The 6,000-nt window shown below is 44.1% G+C and overlaps 1 protein-coding gene across 2 annotated transcripts in view; it reads right to left on the reverse strand.

The window, feature by feature from the left end:
• The window catches only part of AFF4 (ALF transcription elongation factor 4), an 87,269-nt gene extending 81,945 nt beyond the window's left edge, over positions 1 to 5,324 (reverse strand). For both annotated transcript variants that reach the window (XM_028103500.2, XM_028103501.2), the window contains exon 1: positions 4,966 to 5,324. The gene's annotated coding sequence lies outside the window, so the exon portion shown is untranslated. The remainder of the gene's footprint in view (positions 1 to 4,965) is intronic.
• Between the last annotated feature and the right edge of the window lie 676 nt (positions 5,325 to 6,000).

Here is a 6,000-nt window from a genome sequence, read left to right on the forward strand (position 1 = left end):
GAGCATGTGCCTCTTCATTTCAAGGTCCTGAAGTCAAGCTCAATGTTGGGCACAGAGTTTACTTAAAAATAAAAATTCAAGCCTCAATCAGATTAAGCTTCTAGATGTAACTACACATATACAGGAAAAAGGGACTGAGGAACATACTACATGAAACCACAGGGATGTAATCAGCACAATCTGGACCATGAGAATTCTCATAGCGCAAAGACATGCCTCCTTTAGAGAACAAAAAAGATACAATCTCATTTGGATCCTAATTCAAACAAACTGTTAAAACAAAAACTGTAATCACGGAAATTTGCACACTGACTAGATACATGATGATACTAAGGAATTAGTATAAATTTCTTCAGTGAAAGGTTGGATTATTTTAATCCTTATTCTTTAGAAATACATATTGAAACAATATTAAACAGTCTTTATTTTACTAAGATGTCTTCCCTGATACACTGTGCTGGATGTCACCCAGCAGGCTATAGTCCCTTAGTTAACAAAACAAATTAAGAGAGATAATAAAGTGATGCAGGGATTCAAAGGAGCTAGGTGCCAAAGGAGTAGTGAGGGGAGTCAAGCAAAATTTAGGAAAGCAACAGTATTTGCACCGGGCCTTAAAAGACAGTGAAATTTTAACAGGTAGAGAACAAGAAAGGAAAAGTGATATTCCAGATGGAAGAAATGGAAGCAATTGCAGTGGGAAGGCCTGTCAATGCAGAGCACTGGCTTATACTCACCTCTCCATAAAACTGGTGTTACCATAATGATGACAAGAAAAGGAAAGTCAAAGTGAAAAATCATAACCCACTAGGCTTCTCTAACTTAACAAAATCATGACAGCCATTCAGCCCTTAAGCTCCAGGCAACACAGTCCCAGGACAGGTCACGACAGTAACCGGTAGCAAAACCATACTGGCTTTCTAGGGCAATCTATCCATGGCAATCCCTGATTTCCCCTACCACACACACATAACTTTGGAAAAACAATGCACAAGGTTCTTTTACCCATCCTAGGAAATAATCGAAAAAAATCAGTTTAAAATGGTACCCAACAATAAGCTTTGTCTACCCACCTAAAAGCTACCACCATGGTTTATTTGGCACTCCAACAGAGGTAAAGTTACATGAAATGCCTTCCCTCAGAACATGCCTCAGGTTACAAGTTTTTAAATAAAGTATAGCTGATGAAGCAGGTAGATATCATTTTTTGGTTGTATCTACCAATTTTTTTTTTTTTTAATTCTACTGTAGTTAACACACAATGCTGTATTAGTTTCAGGTATACAATATGGTAGTCCAACAGTTCCATACATTACTCAGGTGCTCATCAAGAAAAGTGCACTCCTCTTGCACAGTGCATGCACTGTATGTTAACTATACTGGAATTAAAATAAAAATGTTTTTAAAAGACAAGTGCATTCCTAATCCTCTTCACCTATTTCATCCATTCCTGCCACCCGCCTCCCCTCTGGTAACCATCTGCTTATTCTCATAGAGTTAAGAGTCTGTTATTTGGTTTGTCTTTTTTTTCTTTCCTTTGTTTTTTCTTTCATTTGTTTTGCTTCTTAATTTCCACGTAAGTGAAATCAGATGGTATTTGTCTTTCTCTGACTTACTTCCCTTGGCACTATCCCCTCTAGCTCCATCCATGTTGTTGCAAATAGCAAATGGCAACATTTTATTCCTTTTTATGGCAGAGTAATATTCCATTGTATATGTGTGGGGCCGAGTAATATTCCATTGTGTATGTGTGCATCTACATATATATGAATGGATATATACACATTTGCGCATACACACACACACACACACACACCAATGGATATGTGGGCTGCTTCCATAGTTTGGCTATTGCAAATAATCTGCAATAAACATAGGGGTATATATATCCCTCCGAATTAGTGTTTTCAAATTCTTTGGGTAAAAAATACCCAGTAGTGCGATCCCTGGATTGTAGGATAGTTCTATTTTTAATTTTTTGAGGCAATACTGTCTTCCACAGTGGCCACACTGGTTTGCATTCCCACCAACAGTGCACAAGGGTTCCTCCTTCTCTACATCCTCACCAACACTTGTTTCTTGAGTTTTGAATTTTAGCCATTTGAAGAAGGTAGAGTCTAATATTTTTTCCTTCAAAAACAGAATTAATAAGTAGTCCCAATGTTAAAATGCTTCGGGAATATTTTGGAAATGAATTCAGTGGTTCTAATATCTTCTGTATGCCAATACCATTAAAATTCTTAGGATATGATGCCAGTGAAAATGAACATCAAGACAAACAGGAATGCAGATGACCAGCCAAAACTCAGTAACTGTCATGTTTATTACATTCTCTTCCAGGTATTAGAGTATCGCTTCAAACAACCAAGATGAGGATAAAAACTTACTTCAAGTAGGGGTGCTTTTCTTAAAGCAAAGGAAAAAGCAGCAGAGTGAGGTTAGCTTTAAGCAGTCTTTAATCACTCACTACACCTTATTTCACAATAACTAAGAATGGCACACACCCTCCCAGAAATCAAGCATAATCGTTCCAACTTATCAGAGGAAATGAAAAAGGAAATGAGTAAAACATAATGAGGATGGGAGTTCAAAAGCAGGGAAACCTATACCTTATATAGGAAAGTTAAAAAAAAATTTTTTGAGTATAGTTGACACAAGGAAAGTTTTAATAGTAAGCTACCCAGAGAATAGAGCTAAAATAAAAAAATAACACCTAAGTCATCAACTTTTATAGTACACACTGCACTTCTGGATCACTGTCCAGGTGTGTCTTCAATACTTATAAGAACATCTCTTAGATTTTATGAAAAATACTATGAAGGGGAGGCCTCATACATTTTGGACTCCATTCTAAACCAGTAGATGGCCACAAAAGAAGAAATACCTGTCTTCTTTGTTCCTCTCAGGTACACATAAAGCCATGACATTTACCTTAACTCTTCAAAACAGGTAAAATAAATAACTTTTAGAAGGTTTCATCTTCTGTCATCTTCTGCAGCTGAGAGTCACTTTTTCCCCTTCAAATACAGATCACTTGCTCATAGTTTTCTTTAGATTACCCTTTTGTGAAATATTAGGTCGGGTATCATATTCAAATTCAATCTAATAGTTGTGTAAAATACTGGGGAGGATATGGAGAGAGATGAATATAGTTTGTGTTCTAAACACACTACAAGAGACCTATAAGGAAATTACAATAGAAAAGGAGAATGTATCAACTGTTACAAACGGCATACAATAACTCAAGAACACAGAGAATGTATCATCTGACAAGCAGAAAGTGAATCTGAATGAAAATATTCTATCTTTAGGAATTCTTAATTACAGAGCTTCACCAAAGCACTGAACAATCATCTTTACACCCCAAAACTGTAGAGCACTTTCCAATTAACACAGCTAAGATTTTTTTTTTTTTTTAACCAGACAGTAAAGGTTGGGTCATTCACAGACATGCTATCTTGTCCCCACTTGACGCAAAATTTTATTTAAAGTAGAATTTGCCTACTGTTCCTGCAGAGCTAACAAAACCAAAGTCATCAGCACGCAAGCCACCACAAACTGAATGAAACTGGTGATATTAAAAAAATACATATATTGCGTCCAGGTAGTGACTCTAAAAGGTAATTAAAAATAACTTCTTGAGGGTTTTTCTAAATGTTTAGAGAATGAAAGATGCATGATGAATAAGGAAAACAAACCTGAGAAATTTAAAGAAGCCAGCTTTGTTAAAAACCAAGTGGCCACTTGCCAACACTTCTTTATGCACATATGACCAAAGATGATTCCAAGCAGATTCGCAGGCCACAAAGGCTCTTTATCAAATGCCAAATTAAGAAAATTCTCATACATATTTCAATTTTGATAAGTCAAAGTACAGTTAAATAAAAAAAAAACCCACTTTACAAAGCTTTGCAGAATCAATATGGAAACAAAGCTTGGAGCTTTTAACACCTGAGTCCTAAAAATCAACACATATTTTAAAACGTCACATTTACAAACATCTTATTCACAGACACCTACAGCTTAGATTCCGTCAAGACAAATACCGGTCACTGGAAAAGGGACTGGCCTGAGGTGAAAATTTCCATAAGGCCATCAGGAAAGAGATCTTACAATTCTGAATTGCAACTGACTACGAGAACCCTAAATCGAACTCTTCCTCTTACTTGAACTCCACACACGAGCATTTCAGATTTGTACTTTCAACTTCCTATAAATGATATCTATTGTGAGCGAAAAAGCAATAGGATACTCCTCAAAGTCCTATACCCCATGATCCATCCTCAAAGAGTGGAAGAACAGCAAAGTGGAAGGAACAAAGCACTGACGTCAATTACGAGATTAACCCCGGGCACAGGCAAGCTGGAGGAAAGGCCTAAACATCAATATCCAAATACAAGCTATCGGGATAACAGAAAGATTGCGAAGTTATGGGGGATATTCAAGTATTACACCCCCCACCTTCTCATTTTTAGTTAATCCCCTTCGCTAGCCGAAGGTGGAAATTTTTTTTCCTTTTTTTTTTTTTGCAGAGAAGGTGGGGGTTGGGGGGGGAGACGTGCGCAGGATCGCGAGAGGGAAAGCGAGAACTAGTTGGGTAATGATAGCCAGAATCTAGGCCCATTTTCTCTTTAACTAGAAATAACTTCCAATTGAAGAGGGTATTAAAAAGTAACAAATCAGTCGATGGAATTTCTGAGGGCAGGAACGGATTAAGAAACGAAAGCGGAAAGGAGAAACGGCGAAAAGACGGATTTCTGGGAATTTTTGTTAGGATGGGTTAGCCTTATTTATTTATTTTTTCCGAGGGCGTGGGGTGAAACGGGAAGAAGAGGGGCGAAGCCGGATCGAGCAGCCCCGGGCCTGGAAGGTCTCCCCGAGCCCCCAGGCGGACCCTGTGCTCCGTCTCCCCCACCCCCACCCGGCGGCCAGGCCCGGCCCTCAGCCAGTTCCGTCGGCCCCTCTCACCTCCAATCCCTGCTCCGCTAGGCCCGAACCATCTCCCAGCGGCGGCAGCGGCGGCGCCGGGCCTGCACCTTCACCGGACGCGCATACGAGCCCGCCCGGGGGGAGGAGGGAGGACGGCGACAGGCTGCCAAGGCCGTGGGGCTCCGGGCGGCGGCGGGGGTTCGGGAGGTCTGGAAAGGCGCAGGCGGGGGCGGCGGCGACGCGCCTCACACAGAACAGGCGGAGGTCCCGCCCCGCTCCATGACTGTCGGGCCCAGCCCGGGACGGCCGACTGAGGCGGCAGGGGCGGGCCGACGAGGACCTGGCACCGGGATCCCCGCCCCGTCCGCTGGAGGCGGCGGCGGCGGCGACGGCGACTCGGCTCCCGCAGCCAGGACTGTGACTGACGCAGCGGCCGTGCCACCCATGTGACCAGGGCCGGGCGGGGGCGAGGCGTCACGTGGCGACGCCGCGCCCCTCCCCGCCAGAAAAGCTGGGGGGCTGCGGGGCCGCGGGGCCCTGCAGCGACGGGAGGCGACACGGGGGCGGTGACGTGCGCGGCTGTCGGGTCGGACGACCCCGGACAGGCGGAGCACCGGCCCCGGCGGCCTAGGCCCGAGCTCCTGGGTCCCGCGGCCGCTCAGGGCAGGGCGGTCGGGCAGGACCCGGCCTGCAGGTCACACCCTCCTGTGCACGTAGCCGCTACCGAGGTTCGGAAGGGCGGGGACGGGCCGAGCCGGATGGACCTGTTCTGGGGCAGGTGGCGGGGGTCAGGCCGTCCGCCCCTGCCGGGGGTCTGGCCGAACCCGAAGCCCCCCCCTAGACCGGCTTCCCGGTGCTGACGTCGGTGCCCCGAGGCCAGCGGCCCTCAACAGGTCGGCAGAGAAAGGAAGTCTCCAGGGACTCACTGCAGGAGGATGCTTGGAACCTCCCTTGAGCTTCTTCCCGTGAAGCCTCGCCAGCCCTTTTTGTTCGTCATCGAAACATTTTCTGCCACTAAGACTGTTCTTCAGTATATCGTTTTCAACACTTCCCTTCATCTCTTAACATCCTGCC

Source organism: Eumetopias jubatus, unplaced genomic scaffold (assembly GCF_037043125.1).
Source record: "Eumetopias jubatus isolate StellerSeaLion01/CBP00866 unplaced genomic scaffold, mEumJub1_p1.0 scaffold_5, whole genome shotgun sequence".
NCBI lineage: Eukaryota > Metazoa > Chordata > Mammalia > Carnivora > Otariidae > Eumetopias > Eumetopias jubatus.